General features: G+C 34.9%; 1 protein-coding gene across 13 annotated transcripts in view; it reads left to right on the top strand.

Moving 5' to 3' along the window:
• SOX5 (SRY-box transcription factor 5) overlaps nucleotides 1–17,796 on the top strand; it is a 1,095,444-nt gene that overhangs the window by 975,563 nt on the left and 102,085 nt on the right. The gene's annotated exons all lie outside the window — the stretch shown is intronic.

Here is a 17,796-nt window from a genome sequence, read left to right as displayed (position 1 = left end):
AACAATCAAATCATAATACAAAAATAAACTGTTTTTGCATACTCACAAGTATAAACCCACTTTTGCTCACCCCTATGTTCCTATATATCCAAGAATATCAATGAAAACTTTAGTAGATAACCAAGTGATTTTGGAAATATTGTCTCTGGGATCGAAAGAATATTAAAATAATTATGATAAAGGTATCTTTTATTCACTATTTAATATTTGAATTGGCATCCTACAAAATCTCCCCTAGTTTCTGTTGTTATGGACTTTATACTTATGCAATTAATAGGAATAATAGACAATCTAATAATAGGATTTGTCTCCCCTTTCAAGAAGTTTTATTTTTCTTTGCCTGAAAGGCACGGTGAGCCTGTGAAGCCAGATACAAAGCAGTCACGCTGAGTAAAATTAAATCATACTCATGAAAGTGCATTGTCATGACAGTACACCTTAGTCAATAAGGAGAGCTCTAGTTTTATATTGTAGCATCATGAGACACCACACCTGGTCAGCAAAGGGGATTAGCAGAAGCGCTGGTAGGGTTCTGAAAATCCAGTCGAGCCTCATAGGGTACACAGGAGTTGCTGCGACGTATTGTGTTCTACAGAGTTTAATAACAGCCATTCCTATTTTACCTTTTCTGAAAAAATCTGCAGGGTGAGTTTCTGTTTCTTTGAGCTGGAAATACCTTGGGAATTGTTGGAGCCATGGGGACAATAAAAGTAACATGACATTTCTCATGCCTTGAAATGGCATCTGTGAAATAACTATAATACGGAAAAAGTGGTTGTAATAAGTAAAACTAAAAAGAGTAGTGGAAATAAAGGAAGAGGGAAGAGTATCCAGCAATAGATTAGAAATAGAAAAAAGTAAGGGTGCTAGAGATTTAGAATGTTTGTTTTCAAAACAAGTTAGCCTTTTTTTTCCCTTTCACCATTGAGTTAGTGGTAAATGGGAGCAAGGGCAACTGGGAGGCATTCCCTATGTTTCACTGCGGGATTCTTGTAGAAACTAGCTTCATTAGCCAGCCAGCCAAACTTCTTTTCTTATAGAAATTGCATCAGAATATTTGACACCAGTTAAGTTTTATTTCCATTCTTATAATACAATAGCAGATCACCTTAAAATTTAAAAATATAAAATGTTTTTCTTTAACAGAAGACAGAAAAAAAGGCACCAAACATACTTGCTCTTCCTTTAACTATATTTTGATCTATGAATGGGATAAGGATATTCTATATATAAGTGGCATTGTATCCATTAAGATATATGAGTTTTAATTAGAAACTCAGTAAATCAACACTGTGGTTCAACAAGAAAATGAATAATCTAGAACTTTATTATCATATTAGCTACTGTTAAAATATACACACTCATACAATTTTATGTTTGTGATTAAAACATGGTATTCAAATTCAAACACATCCCAAACTTATGCCATGTCTGATACTCTGGCTGTTCTTTGAAGTTGACAGACCCTTACCTTTCAGGGTGCCTATGTTAACTTACTTTTGACTCATATTACTGACACTGTATTCACAGATCTCTGACCTTGACTTCAGTTTTCCCCAGAGTTACAAAGGAAACCTGTAATAATTCCCCTCCCCTTGCTTAAAAATAACATCGAAATGCTTTTTCTTCTCCACAAACCTTCCCAGATGGGTCAGAAAAAAGCTAACTACAATGCCTAGTCAGAAGTCTTATCTTAACCCTTATCCAACATTCACCCCACCCGCCCTTGGCAACCTGCTTTGAAGAAGTTTCATCTTCTTGGTGTGTGATGTATGAACCAGTTTTAATTTTCTCCAAACTGTGTTTTTTTATTATACTCTGTTCAATCTCCATTTCTCCTCCCTTAGAATGGCTTGAAAGGGCTTCATCACTATCAAGTGCCTTTCAATTACTAAGATTCTTTCTCAGTTATTAAGGTTCAGTTCTAGATTTTTATGCTAGATTCTCTGGTAAGGCTTTCACAAGAATCATCTCATTTCATTCTTACTATACTACTTTGTGTTCTGTAGTAATACTTCCATTTGACAAAGAAGAAAACTTTGGGTTACAGACTCTAAAATCTGTGGTTTTAAAACAATTATATTTTCTTCTCCAAGTACAGGTGAAATTATTTTATACTTTGGAAATATTGCCTCTTTTAGAATATTTGCTAACTCAGTAACCTGCTAACAAAATTATTACAATAATGCTAATTAATTGGTACTAATATCATACAAGTACTCTTTATGGGCTGCAAAACTAAAAGAAGTAGTAGGATTCATAGTGACAACTACCCACTTCAGTTTTTGCAATTTTTGTTTCATGCCTCTTTACACACACATGCACACACATATACACACACATATACACACACATACATACACACACATACACACACACACAGATGTCAAGTCAAACCTCTCATTTTGACCATCTAAATATAAGAAGAGACACTATAACTATATTCCTGTTTGTGGTTGAATTTCTTTACTTACCATTTGTGTTTTCCCTTAAAATAACATTCTGCATATAATTAATTGTTACATTAATTAATTGTAAATGCTTAGATAATATTATGTTAAGTGATCTTAAACAGAAGCTTTGAAAAAGAATAGGCATATGAAAAAATGCCCAACGTCACTAATCATTGGAGAAATGCAAATTAAAACCACAATGAGATATCATCACACACCAGTCAGAATGGTGCTCATCAACAAAACAACACAGAATAAGTGCTGGTGAGGATGTGGAGAAAAGGGAACCCTCCTACATTGCTGGTGGGAATGCAGACTGGTGCAGCCTCTGTGGAAAACAGTATGAAGATTCCTCAAAAAATTAAAAATCGAACTGCCTTTTGACCCAGCTATCCCACTTTTAGGAATATACCCTAAGAACACCATAGCACTGTTTGAAAAGGAGAAATGCACCCCCATGTTTATGGCAGCATTGTTCACAATAGTGAAGATCTGGAAACAGCCCAAGTGTCCATCAGTGGACGAGTGGATTAAAAAGCTTTCGTACATATATACTATGGAATATTACTCAACCATAAGAAATGATGACATCAGATCATTTACTATAACATGGATGGACCTTGATAACATTATACGGAGTGAAATAAGTAAGTCAGAAAAAACTAAGAATTATATAAATCCATACATAGAGGGGACATATAAATGGGACTCAGAGACATGAACAAGAATGTGAGGGTAACAGGGTGGGGTAGGGGTGTGTGAAGGGTACAAGGAAGGGGAGAGAGGGGGTGGAGGGAGGGTACGGGCACAAAGAAAACCAAATAGAAGGTGACAGAAGACAATTTGACTATGGGTGAGGGGTATGCAGCATAATCAAATGTCAAAATAATCTGGAGATGTTTTCCCTGAACATATGTACCCTGATTTTTCAAAGTCACCACATTAAAATTAATAATAAAAAAAGAATACAGAGAAGTACATTATTTTTAAAATAGAGCAAAATGACATTTTAAATCAAACCACCTTTTATTAGCTAAATATTATTTAATGTTCTTAGATAAAACAATAAAATATTTACATTGTAATAAAATACTTCACATTTAAATATCACTTAATTGTGTGCTTTTAGGTACAGTTATAATAGTATAAGCATTGATATATATTTATTTTTTAGAAAATAATGACATGTAGATTTACATAAAACATACAAATTAACATTTTGCCATTGCATAATTTTGTTAATTTCTCTTACAGTAAAGCATCTGTCTTTATCTCTTCTGCCTCTTAAGATTTTCCTGAGCTTCAGATGCATAGAGCCAACTATCTATTGGCTATTTGTTTGCTATTCAGGGGAAATGTATAGATGAATGTTTACAGACACTAGATATTGAGAACAAAATTAAACTCACCATTTTTTTTTCTTGCCACCAACCGGCTCATTCACTGGTCTTGGCAAATATCTTCATTCCATTTATCGCTCAACCCAAAAACATGAAAGCTTAACTCATCTTCCTTTGTACCTCTTCATTCATTCCACTTAATAAATGCATCAATAATCCATCTGTTTCCTTTTTTTCCCTTTGTAGCTGTCACCTTCTGGGTCAGGCTACTCTAATTGCTTGCCTAATTTATCTAAAGCCTTTAAACTTGTCTTTCTGTCTTCATTTTGCTTCATACTTCTATGTACTCTCCACTATACATGAGTCAGAATGTTCTATTAGATTTTAGAAAACCTGATCACATCCTCCCCCTACTTAAAGACCTGAAATGACCCCTTTGAGTTTTTAAATTCTCTTTCTTCTCTGGGTCTTTTTTTTTTTTTAATTTTTTTTATTTATTTATTTTAGAGAGGAGAGGGAGAGACAGAGACACAGAGAGAGAGAGAGAGAGAGAGAGAGAGAGAGAAGGGGGGAGGAGCTGGAAGCATCAACTCCCATATGTGCCTTGACCAGGCAAACCCAGGGTTTCGAACCGGCAACCTCAGCATTTCCAGGTCGACGCTTTATCCACTGTGCTACCACAGGTCAGGCTTCTCTTGGTCTTTACATCTGGTGTTTTCTCTTCCTGGAGCTTTACCAGCATCTTCACCAAGCCCACCCCCATTTATCCCTGAGATTGCAAGTTAAAACACCACTTTATTGTGGTGAAGAATTTATTGTCCCCAAGTCTGGATTAATGCAGCTCTTATGTGTTCCCAGAGCATACAGTACTTCTGTCACATAGCACATGTAGACTAGAATATGTTTTAAATCCGACTCTCTCACCTCTACTAGATAGCAAAATCGATGAAGTCAGTGACTCACTATCGTTTGCACTTAATCAAGTGCTTGAGATGTTTTATGGACTCAATAAATATATATTAAATAAATGGGTGAATAGTGAATTTCAACATTACACTTTCAATAAATTATGCATCTATTATGCTCAAATACCTAGGTTACAATTTTGAAATTTAGCTGAATATTAATAGTTTCCTATATAAATTTATATTCATAGTTTAAAAAAGACAATCGCAGAAATACAAATATCAAAAATGTTAGTGGCTCATGGAATAAAAAAATTAATGGTCTGAATTCAATGCATTAAGATCTACATTGAAATTTTATAATAAAAAGAACTATTCTCATTTAACAAAATAAAAGAGATTTATGAAAACACTATATGCCCATTCACATGTTTGGCACTGCAGTACTAAACAAATTACTTTTGTAACAGTTTTAGCTCAAACTACCTTACTCATTCTGCCCCACCTACTCTAGGCTCTTTGCTGTCCTTTGATTTGCTAAAGGATGTTCCTACCTTAGTGTTTTGCTTTAATGGACTCTCTACCTGAAGGGCTCTTCCCTCTGCGTGAAAATCTAATTTTCTCACCTCATTCAAAAATTTGCTTAAATCATCTTTCTAACCTATTTAAATCATAAAATAACCCTCCCAGAAATACCTCACTTTCTATTTCCTTTATTCTGCTTTCTTTCTATATCACTAGTTATCCTCAACTATATAACTATATAACTAATTAATATGTTCATTATTATTGTCTCATTATTATTGTCTGTCTGTTCCAAACATTCCCTGAGCTCCACTATAGCAGGAACCATTAACATTTTTTGTTATTTATGAATGTTTCTTAAATGATAAGAGACTACCACCTAGCAAAGGGCTGGTGTTCAATACATATTTATAAAATGAAAGAAACTCTTATGAGCTAATGGTCATAATCTTTTTTTTTTTTGTATTTTTCCAAAGTGAGAAGCAGGAGTGGGGGGCAGGGGGAGAGGGGATGGCAGACAGCCAGACTCCTGCATGTGACTGACAGGGATCCACTGGCATGCCCACCAGGGTGCGATGTTCTGCCCATCTCGGGCGTTGTTCCATTGCAATTGGAGCCATTCTAGTACCTGAGGTGGAGGCCATGGAGCCATCCTCAGTGCTCAGGGCTGACTTTGCTCCAGTGGAGCCTCGGCTGTGGGAGGGGAAGAGAGAGACAGAGAGGAAGGAGAGGGGGAAGGGTGGAGAAGCAGGTGGGCACTTCTCCTGTGTGCCCTGGTCGGGAATCGAACCTGGGACTTCCACACGCCAGGCCGACGCTCTACCGCTGAGCCAAACGGCCAGGGCAGTTGTAATCATTTTAAATCAAAACAATAAACCAATATATGATTAATTTCCTGAAAAAAAATGATATGTATTTTAAGACCAGGTGTTTTTTATTTGTTTTCAGCCCCTACTTAGAAGTCAGTCTCAGCTCTCTCTCTCCTGCTTTTTCTCTCTTTATCCTATCATAACTGTGGGCTGCTGCATAAAGAATGTGTTTTCCCATTTATTGAAGTTTATGCAATTTCTTTAAACTCATGTTTATGAAAAAAAGACCAGACATTGAACACTGATGATTCCTCCATTGTTTGTTAATATATAAGGCTACATAACGAGCAATGCATGTACATACAGAAAGATATAAACTCTGAAGGTACTTGTGACTCATGGGCTCACCTTGCCCATATAACACCAAAGTAAATTATTTCTGAATAATGGGAGGCTGTATTATAAAAGCTGTAACTACTCAATTAGTAATTGCATATACTGAATTTACCTTCAGTTTTTTCTTCCCCCCATCCTTTTCTTTGTTATTTCCTCTTCCTCTCCCAACTTTTTTTCTTCCAAAAGCCAACGATGCTTTGGACATTTGTTTTCCTGACACAGTCTCTTTTTAAAGAAAGGGGAATAAATTTGTTAGGTAACTAGTTTCACTTCAATATTAAAAAGTGAGTAAAATTATTTAATAAAAATAAAGTTATACTTTAAAACTTTTGGACCTCTGTGACTACATAAAACGATCTAGGCATATTGTCTATTTCTAATTAATAAAACAAAATAATGGCAACACTCTAACATTTATTTCTCATCTTCATTGTCATTAATTTGTGTTTTACTTGATGGATGTCATTTTTTTAATAGTAATAGTTGCAGTGTCGTATTACTATTTCTAATTTTAACTAGGCTTCTAAGATTTGAAATTAGAAGGAAATATTTATTTACTTATTTCTCACTTTATAAATACTGTATTTGTGTTGGCCAAAAGATGGTGGCCACCTGTTATACCTACAGGAGGCCCAGAAATGTTGACTTTCTCCAGGGATGAATAGAGATAAGCAAAGTAAAAAATGATACAAGTTTTTTGACTCTTTATATCGTACTTAAAATAAGCAAGTAGCATTCATTCAAGAATTTTATTGAATTAACTTTTTAATACCTTTAGTTAGATTACTTTTTAAATCTATAATAATATTTTTGGAATAAAGATGTAGCACTACAAGTTTTCATAAATGAAATCACATGGGGACTATAGTTTTGGTAACCAGTAATGTCAATAATGTGCATCCTCTGGGACAGAGGAAATGAGAGATGCCGTATGATCACAGTGGAGAATGAATCATACCAAATATCAACTGAAATCAATCTTCTTTCATAGCTATCAAAGGTACATGGACATCATAGTAAGCTTCTATCTGAGAGAGAGTAACATCAAGGTAGATGTGGATGAAAAACTAGAGTTCATCTTTTTATCAACCTCCTGCCAGTCTCAGAAGGAGGTCAATAATTATGACAGGACACAGATAAGTGCTTCACATTTCCCAGAGCATTGTAAGTGACTGATTATGGCTTTATGTGTCTGACCGAGAGAAACCCCCAGAAAATCAATAAGAAAGAAATGAAATAATCATATGAAGAGGTCTAGATGAGGAATTTTTGCCTTCTTACTGAAGGAATTACTTACAAGAATAAATGCTTGTAAAGTATTCATCTTTACCTATATACTCTTCTGTCCGGCTTAGCTTTTAGGTCATAGTCATTTCCATACAGGTTGGAAAATTATCAACTGCTCCTCATTTCAGAGGCAACCCTGGTATGCTGTTTGCTGTTGGACTTCTGTCTGCATGAGTGAGTTTCCTTGCAGGTTAAAAGAATGAATTCTCTCTTTTCCTCTGCCTTTGACCCTGAGCCTGCAGGGCAGACAGACAGAAGCACACATATGATTAATACAGCACAGCTGCAAGTGAGTCATTTGCATATGTATTAATAGAGGCAAAAAATCCAACAACAATTAAATTATATACAGAGACATTCTGCATACTAAAGAACATATGCAAATAGGTCTGAAAAAGTGCAGCCAACATTTTCTCTGACTTTTCCAAGCCAATACAGGGTAGAGTAAGAACCCAGCCATACTCAAGAACCTTGTTTAAGGAAGAACCTGGTAGGAGCTACATCGGTGCTTATTACCACCCTTAGGGGTCCCAGGAGCTGTTTGACATTTGGACAATGGAGACAGTTCAAGCAGTGTCTTTGTCATGCTATTTTGTTATGTCCTTATTTCCAGCAGCTTTATGGGGTATAAATGGTAAAACTTCAAAATTATATTTAAATTCTGTTGTGTTCTACACTAATGTAACATAACTATTTGTCAGTGCCAGGATTTCTGGTCACAAGTTCATGCCCATTTCTTGATGGCATTCTGTCTTCTCTTAATCAAAACATGGTTAGGTGACCCCAAAATGTTTCTGGGCTAATTATCATACGTAAAGGTATTGCTAGGCTCAAGGCCAACAGTAGATGCAATTCTAGGAACAATACCAATTTATTGAAATGTTAAAAATATCCATTGTTTTTATTTTATCTAATAAAACAGAACTACTTTATTTTCTAATCTTGGATATTTATAAAAAAAATGAGCAACTAACAGTCTTCAAATTCACAGATTGTCTGTATATTAAAAATTTGTTCTTTAACTTAATTGTCCATTTGGTTTATATTACTATTATTCTTTAATTTATTCAAGGAACATTTTATGAAGACAAATTCAATCTTAGTAAAATTTTAAATAAATTATCACCTTAACAGGACCCATAAGAATCTTGAGCCTAGAGAGCCCAAATGAATACAGGTGCTTCTTAAGAGAAATAATAGCTGGGTTTGTTGGTACCAGAAAATTGTAGAATATTATCCATGAATAGTATCCATTATTTGCAGTGGCTAAATCTCACATGTAAATTGCATTACTACAACTGCTAAACACAGGACAGACCTGTTTGTAGTTAAGGGCTATGTACAGAAAATTTTAGTCTCTGAGCAGGGAATAATTAGAGGGAAGATAACACAAAGACTAAAGTAAAAATTCTTATTCAATTAAGGCAATATCTTTAGATTAATGTTTTAAGAATCACCACTACTTATTGGGAGTCATTATTAACATAATGGTGTAAGTGTGGTACGTGCATCCTTAGGTCATGATTCTACTATTTCCAAGCTCTGATCATAGGCAAGTTACCTAACTTCTCCAAGCTTTAGTTTGCTTGTCTGTAAAATGTAGGATAATTGATATTGTGAGAATTAAATGAGATAATATATGAAAGGGCTTAGAGCAATAAAAGTGTTAATTACATTTATCAAATATTATATCATAAGTAATAATAAATGCTTCGTATTATTAGTTGGTTATTAAATGTTACTAATTGGTATTAAACTTATTTTTTATTGCTTAAAGGAAGTCTCTCAGATTACAGTTTAGCAGACTTTGTTTCTGTGGATTTATTTTGTAGGCAGTATCTAAAGCAAGTTAGTAAAATTGAGGCATATTGCCTTCTTTATGAGGAAATAATTTTATTCCCCTTGTAGCATAATTTTAATGCTCACTGTAGGAATCTATGGGAGGCTATGAGTTTACTTATCCAAATGAAAAAACAACCTGACTATGTACTTATCTGGAGTATAATATTCTATATTTTCTGTTGTTCACTATTTATTTCAATATTTATATCTATAAAATAAAAAAAGATGCCTCCTGTTGAGTCCTGTGTTTCCATGGTTATACTGCAAAGTAATTGTCTCTATAAGCTGCCTGCAACTATTCTAAATAAATACTTTATAACAGTAAAAATAAGTTTTTACACAGATGATTTTATGTAGTATAATTTTTAAATAAATAATATAAAAAAAAACTTTTATAGTATAACCCTTCAAAGCTTACTCCTTTCCTAGGTATATTAGTAAAATGTATGCCAAGGCACATATATCCTATTCTACTTCTTCATTGTGTATAGCTAATGTATTTCTCATATAAACCTGAGAACATTTATAAACTTACATTACTTCCTTTAAGGAAATAATTCCTATGGTTTTAAACTTAAATGTGGAAGCAAATTATTTTTATAGACCCCATAGTATCCTGCAATTTTACATTCTCAGCCAATATTCGTAAGCTGTTAAGCTAAGCATCATAAGGAATGCAGATGGATCAATTAAGAAGGCTTGGGTTAGCCCTGGCCAGTTGGCTCAGTGGTAGAGTATCAGCTTAGCATTTGAAAGTTCTGGGTTTGATTCCCAGCCAGGGCACACAGGAGAAGTACCCATTTGCTTCTGCCCCCTTTCTCTTCTCCTTTCTCTTTGTCTCTCTCTTCCCCTCCTACAGCCAAGGCTCCATGGGAGCAAACTTGGCTGGGCACTGAAGACAGCTTCATGGCCTCCACCTCAGGCACTAGAATGGCTCTGGTTGCAACAGAGTGATGCCTCAGATGGGCAGAGCATCGCCCCCTGGTGGGCATGCTGGGTGGATCCCTGTTGGGCTTATGCAGGAGTCTGTCTCTCTGCATGCACTCTTCTCACTTCAGAAGAAGAAGAAAAAAAGAATTGGTGTTAGAGAGGACCTTGAAATATAAGAGAATGTACTTAGTGTTACTATGGAGTAGAATTTGAAGGAAGCCATGTGACCTCCTGTCCTAACGACTGTATTTGAAATGAAAAGGACCTCAGAGTCTAGAAAACAGTTGTTTCAAACTATCCAAAGAATTTCCAGTGGCTTTAAACACCTCAAACAGTACTACTCACTTTTTATTTGTTTTATACATTGACTTCTACTAGCTAAGATTATTTGAACGAAAGATTCTGCTGCTAAAACAAAATTTAAAAACCATTCTTTTATTCCAACTCCTTAATTTTATTGATGAGCCAATTAAGTAGTGACCTGACTAAATCAGACATGAACAGAATGTGCCTGAAATCCTAGCAACTGAAAGCTAAATCTAGCTTTTTCCCATTTCACCATGGCATTCTTACAAATAAATGCATATATTTATATATATTATTTTAAAGTTGTTTTATATAAAATGAGAGGAGAAAAATGGCTATTTTTGTATTTAGGCTATTAAATTAAGGATGAGTAAAATAATGGGTAGGATTTGCATATTAGTAACAATGGCAACCTTCTGAATTGCTTTTATTTTGCTGAGTTCAGTGATTGTGCTCTGTGAATTAATTCTTTTGTGAAAAGCTATTGAAAGATCAAGGAATTCAGAAAATAAAACAACAGAGAGGCCTGCTGTTTCATATTATTTGTTCATAGAAGGTTCAACGTGGGATTGTTTACATCACAGGTCTTGTTGATATTTCATTTGCTTCTTAAAAGAAAGATAGTATTCAAAGATGATTATATAATCATATAATCATGCAGATAAGATTTTTGCAGTCATGAATGAACTGTTCTAAGAGAAAGGCCAAGGAGAAAAACCACATAACAATTCTGAGTTGTGTTTGGTTGCAAGTGTCTTCATGAGGGTTGGAAAGAGAGCCCTGTTTGATCCCTGCAGGTAAGAAGCTTAACCAGCCCAGCGCATTTCAAGTTTGCTGTTTCCTGTGGAAGTTTCTCAGTATTGGTTTGCCAAATGGAGGGTATAAAAAGGAAGAGGAGGAGGGAAATGAACCCTTTAATAATTCCATCTTTCTTAATCCTGATCTTTCCTTTAATGCTGTCTAAATAAATAAAGTGGACAATAAAAAATATAGGAACAGACTCAAAGTATGCTCCCAGTGATTTGCTAGAGTGAGCACTGGACTAGCATAATTAATGCCTCCACCAATGAACAGTGTTCTCTCGCTTTTGCCATTACTAGAACTTCTTCAACAGGGAATGAAAAAAGTAATAGTGACAATCAAAACCTCAATTGCTTCCATTTCAGAATGCGGTAGAATTATGAAAAGAGTTGTCCACTGTGGTTGCTTTAAGAGAAGTCTCCATCTGAAACTGGACTACGCTATGCTCCACAGCTCCTTGTACTTCAGATGTGCGCCCTAAAGATTTCTGTATGACTAGTTTGCCTCTAAATGTGTTTCTTCTTCTTCTTCTTTTCTTTTTGGTTTTAAAGGAATTTTGAATAATTAAAAATAGTACAGCTAAAAATCTGTAGAGCATATAAAAGATAAGCCAAGACATGTAACTAAATAATAAAACAACCAAAGACCCTTAAATGTTCTTTATTTTTATTCTCATCTTGTTTTGGTTCATTCTGCATCTGGTTAAGCTCCAGAGCACTTTTAAATTTGGTTGTTTTAGTGTCACCTTAGACACAGGCTAGCATTAACTATGGTAGAAACCATAAAATTAGTAATTTTCATAGGTTATATCCTTGCAGTGCAACCATCTAGTAGTATACTGGTATATAGGTACAGTAACCAGGTAAGTGACTAGGTGTTTTTTTACTTTCTTTAAAGGATGTCACTCAAGATTTATCTAAATATTTAAAATGTTAAAAATAAACCCTAACCATTTAGCTCAGTCGGTTAGAGTGTCCTCCCAAAACACCAAGGTTGCAAGTCCGATCCCTGGTTATGACACATATGGAGAGCAACAGATAAAAGCACAACTAAGTCGAACAACAAATGAAAGCTTCTCTCTCTCTTTCCCTTAGTATTTCTGTCTCTCTAAATTCAATTTTTTAAAACAACTCTTAAAATGTTAAAATAAATCTTACAACTAAATACTATTTAAATGGTATAGATAGAATAATGTGTTATGAGCTAGAGTTTATAATAAGAGGACTTATTTGTGTGTGTCTTTGGTCAAGTTACTAAATTTCCCCTGTTCTCAGTTTCTTCACCTGTAAAATGTAATAATATTATTGTGCCTACATGATAAAGCTATTTTAAAGATTAAAAGAGAAAGTTCCTACAAAATGCTTAGCCTAACATAAATATTCAGGCATCGTTAGTTGCTATCACCCTCACCATTTTCTCCCAGATTCAAAGATTTTCCACTGTCAGAAATGAACCTAACAAATTCTTCCATATTTCAAGTTAGCAAGTAATGGTCTAGGATATAGCAATTATGTTCTGTAATACAAAAGTGTATGGCAAATGGAGAAATCCATCTTAATTCAAAGTGGGGTGATACACCTTCTTCAGGAGTCTTACTCCCCTATTAAATGCAAGCAGAAAGTCTTTATAAAATGAAATAACCTTATATTATAAAAACCTTTCTTATACATGTAAGATTACAAAAAACAAACATACAAACAAACAGAAACTATGTTTCAAGTCTTCCTAAAAATAAAAAGAATGTATCTCTCCATCTTTTTTCATTCTATAAGAGTTACTGGAGCATCTTTGCTTTTATGACTTTGAGGATTATTTTTGTAAAAGAAACAGATTTTTTTCCTTTGAAAGGAAAGACATGTGTTATTGGAAAGTTGTATTGTTTTGTTATAATGAGCAAGGATGGATCATTAGAGCATAATAAAGATAGCTAAAGGAGTTGGTCTAACTATCATGATCCCTATAACCTCCCAAATTTAACTTAACAAGTAAGGATTCTAACCTCACCCTGTCTCTGAAGTGATGTATGAGACTGGTCTGAAGTCATTTAACCTGGCCAAGACACAGGTGTTCTTTTTTTTTTTTTTGTATTATTCTGAAGTTGGAAACGGGGGGAGGCAGTCAGACAGACTCCCACATGCGCCTGACTGGGATCCACCCAGCATGCCCACCAGGGGGCGATGCTCTGCCCATCTGAGGTGTTGCTCTGTTGCAACCAGAGCCATTCTAGTGCCTGAGGCAGAGGTCATAGAGCCATCCTCAGCGCCCGGGCCAATTTTGCTCCAGTGGAGCCTTGGCTGCGGGAGGAGAAGAGAGAGACAGAGAGGAAGAAGAGGGGGAGGGGTAGAGAAGCAGATGGGCGCCTCTCCTGTGTGCCCTGGCCGGGAATTGAACCCGGGACTCCAGCACTCCAGACTGACGATCCAGCGCTGAGCCAATCAGCCAAGACACAGGTGTTCTTATTTTTAAAATACATATAAGTGTAGTTATCCTACCTATATGTCATGGGGGAAAGGAAAATTGAAAAAAAGGAACACTAATAAAAATAACCAGGAGAAGCCTTTATAATTTAGGATTGTACTTCTCTGATTCTTAGGTACATTTATTCATGAGCTGTAGTATGTTTATTCATGTGCTGTTAAGGAAAACATGAAGAAAGGGTCATGAGGCAATTATTGATCTGAGGCATCCAATAGAAATGCTTTATAGATTTAAAAATAGTCAAAAAATAGTCAAGCTAGTTTGAAAGGTTCAATTAGGAAGAAAGTTTTAATTATTCCCATTATATCTCTATGGAATGAAAAGGATGATGAGATCTCAGACCAGTGCTAGATTACCCAATAGACAACACAAAAGCAGGCAAAAGAAGGACTATCTGGAAATACAGAACAATTTGACATAACATAGCTTTAAAGCAGTAATCAAAATGCTCTGAAATTTTGAATGACACAGCCAACTGTTTGGGAACTCTACACATTTTGGTCCTTACGCTGCTAAAGATTTAAAACTAGGAACATATTCCCCCCCAAATTTACCTTTCTGTTCTTAATTCTTGAAAATATTTCTCTTTTTTACTTTTTTAACTTCTTTTTTTCATTAAATTTTTGATTTCTGAATTTTTAGCTGCCTTCCTCTTAATCCTTTTCTACTTCTTTTCCCCTCTTCTCTTCTTTAAGTCTTTCTCCTTCTCTGTTGTTTTTCAAGTTTTATGTCTCTAGTTACTTTTTTATTTTCCTACAATTGTGAAACTAGAGGAACCACCTCCTTTAGAAATATTTGCTGTTGGCTAATCATTTAGAGCATTAATCCAGATATGAGCAAATGAGTCAAGAGTTGGAATTGGAGATACCAATGGCAAGGAGAGGAAAATATATCTGACCCCCTTTTTATTTTTGGTTTAAGTAGCATTGATAAACATCCTAAATGATCTTAGAGGATACTAGCCCAGAGATGTTTTCATCCATAATTTTTTGTCTCTATTATTAAAGCCAAATAATGCTATGAATGAAATATCAGTGATAGAGTCAGTCAGGCCATAACACTAGTAACAGTCCTATTTTTACCCACTTTCCCATTAGAATTGAGATCTTTTCAAACTGTGCTTGAAAGAAGTGTGAGTTCTCCTCAAAAGGAAAAACCAATAGTCAAAAAATAGTCAAGCTAGTTGGAAAGGTTCAATTAGGAAGAAAGTTTTAATTATTCCCATTATATCTCTATGGAATGAAAAGGAAGTGCAGCTCATTACTATTACACTAAGAAGGGACTGCACAGTTGGTTTCTTAGCATCAGCTACAATGGAAAGAATTGCTTTTCATCATGTTTAGTAGCCTACTATCAGTACTTTATACTCCTATTATTTCAGATGGTGGGTGGTGATCCCAGCTACCTGCTTTCCTGCACACTCATACCATTTGTTTTCCATTTGTACACCCATATAAACATATTAGAGATATGGAAAGAGCAAATCTATGTTTTGTAGTGTTTTAAAAAATATTTACAATACAGTGTTATTAAATTCCCACTTTTCCTGATTTTTTTTTCTTGGCAAGGAGTGCCAAAGTGTTTAGTCAGAGTTGTTGGAGTAAGATTTTTTTGTGTGTACATGTTATTGCTCACTTTATTTATTTATTTATTTATTTAATGTATTTATTTTAGAGAGGGAGAGAGAGAGAGAGAGAAGAGGGAAGGAGAAGGAAGCATCAACTTCCATATGTGCCTTGACCAGGCAAGCCAGAGGTTTTGAACCAGTGACCTCAGCATTCCAGGTCAATGCTTTATCCACTGTGCCACCACAGGTCAGGCACATTTTTTATTTTTTAATTTTGAAAAATAACATACAGTAAAATTGACTGTATTTGGGGTGAACAATTCTATGGGTTTTAGCCACCACCATGATCAGAACACAATGCAATTCTATTATCCCTAAAAAATCTCCTTTTATTATATATATACTACATACATGGTTGGCTAGAATGGGTTTTTGTGTGTGTGTGTTGTCAAAAGTAGAATTGTAGTTTTGAGTATGTGAATTTATTCTTGTATTACTATTGATTAATTATTGTATTATTTTCCATATGGACAACTGGAGATCTATTTTGCCCCACCCTATATGTGTTCTTGGTCTCTTTGACCCCATCAGAAAGGAATTCTCTCCTCTACTGCCCGTGAAGTCTAAGCCTGGCTGCCAGGGCAGCTGATGCTGAGAGAAGCCAGTATCTTACGCTTCAATTGGTATTATTTTCAACTCTCCATTTCAAAACGACTCTCAGCTCTCTTGTCCTTGAATCTAGCGTTTTTTGTTTATACCCTAGGGAGTAAACATTTCTTTTTTTACTTATATTAATTTATCACCTCATAAGCATTTAGTTGTTGCTTTTAACTTTACTTTTTAAGTTTTGATTGTGACCCAAAACTTTACTAATTTTATTTGTCTTCCATGGATTGTTTTATTATGGAAAGATGCATAATGTAAAACTTACCATTTTAACCATTTTAAGTGTACTGTTCAGTGATATTAAACACATTCGCACTGTTGTACAACCGTCACCTCTACCCATGTCCAGAACGTTTTTATCCTCTCAGACAAAAAGCCCATACCCATTAAACACACACCTGGTTTTCCCATCCCCCACCAGCCTCTGTGAACTACTATTCTACCTCTGGCCCTATGAATTATTTATTAAGGGTAAATCATTAAGTGGGATCATACAATATTTGGCCTGTTGTGTCTGTATTATTTGTTTAGCATAACATCTTCATGTTGTAGCATATGTGAAAATTTCCTTCCTTTTCAAAGCTGAGTAATACTATATTATTTGTATATACCACCTTCTGTTTCCCTCTTCATCCATTGATAGATATTTGGGTTCTTTTCACCTTTAGACTATTGTGAATAATGTTGCTATGAACCAAGATATACATATATCTGTTTCAGTCCCTGCTTTCAAGTGCTTTGGATATAGACTCAGAAGTGGGATTTCTGGATCATGTGGAAATTCTATGTTTAATATTTTGAGGAACTGACTTAATCCTTTCCACAGATACTTCTACCAGCAATGCAAAAAAGCTCAATGTCTCCACATCTTTGCCTACCTTTGTTATTTGTCTGTGTGTGAATGTGCACATGTGTGTGTGCAGGTGTTTAAAATAGTCATCCTGATGGTTCTGAGGTGATAGCTCGTGGTAAATTGGATTTGCATTTCTCTAATGATTAGTGATATTGAGCATCAATTCATATGCTCATTGGCTATTTCTGTATTTTCTTTAGAGAAATAGAAGTTTGATTCTTTTAAATAGAACTTCTGGAAAATGATTTCTGGATAATGCTTGCTTTTACATTGTTTCTACGTGTGGGAAGGGGACTTTTAATTAATATTTGTTGACTGAAAAAGAGGTAAATAAATGAATGAGTAAAGGAATAAGTGCTCTCTTTTGTTACCAGCCAGAGCATTTTGTGTCTCAGTAACCAGTGGATTTGCTACCTGGAGAAGGCTCCTTAACTTTGCTAGGCTACCTTTTCATGTTCTGTAAATGAGGATATTAATGCTTGCCTCTTAGGATTGTTATACAGATTAAATACTACGTAAAATACTTTTAAAACAGTGACATAGCAACATGAAATTAAAACTTGCTAATAAAATATGCAATTAATATTTATAATTACCTAATATATTTAAATTTTATAATACTAATTATTTGTGGAAGT

Source organism: Saccopteryx bilineata, chromosome 1 (genome assembly GCF_036850765.1).
Source record: "Saccopteryx bilineata isolate mSacBil1 chromosome 1, mSacBil1_pri_phased_curated, whole genome shotgun sequence".
NCBI lineage: Eukaryota > Metazoa > Chordata > Mammalia > Chiroptera > Emballonuridae > Saccopteryx > Saccopteryx bilineata.
This window is presented reverse-complemented; position numbering and strand designations above follow the sequence as displayed.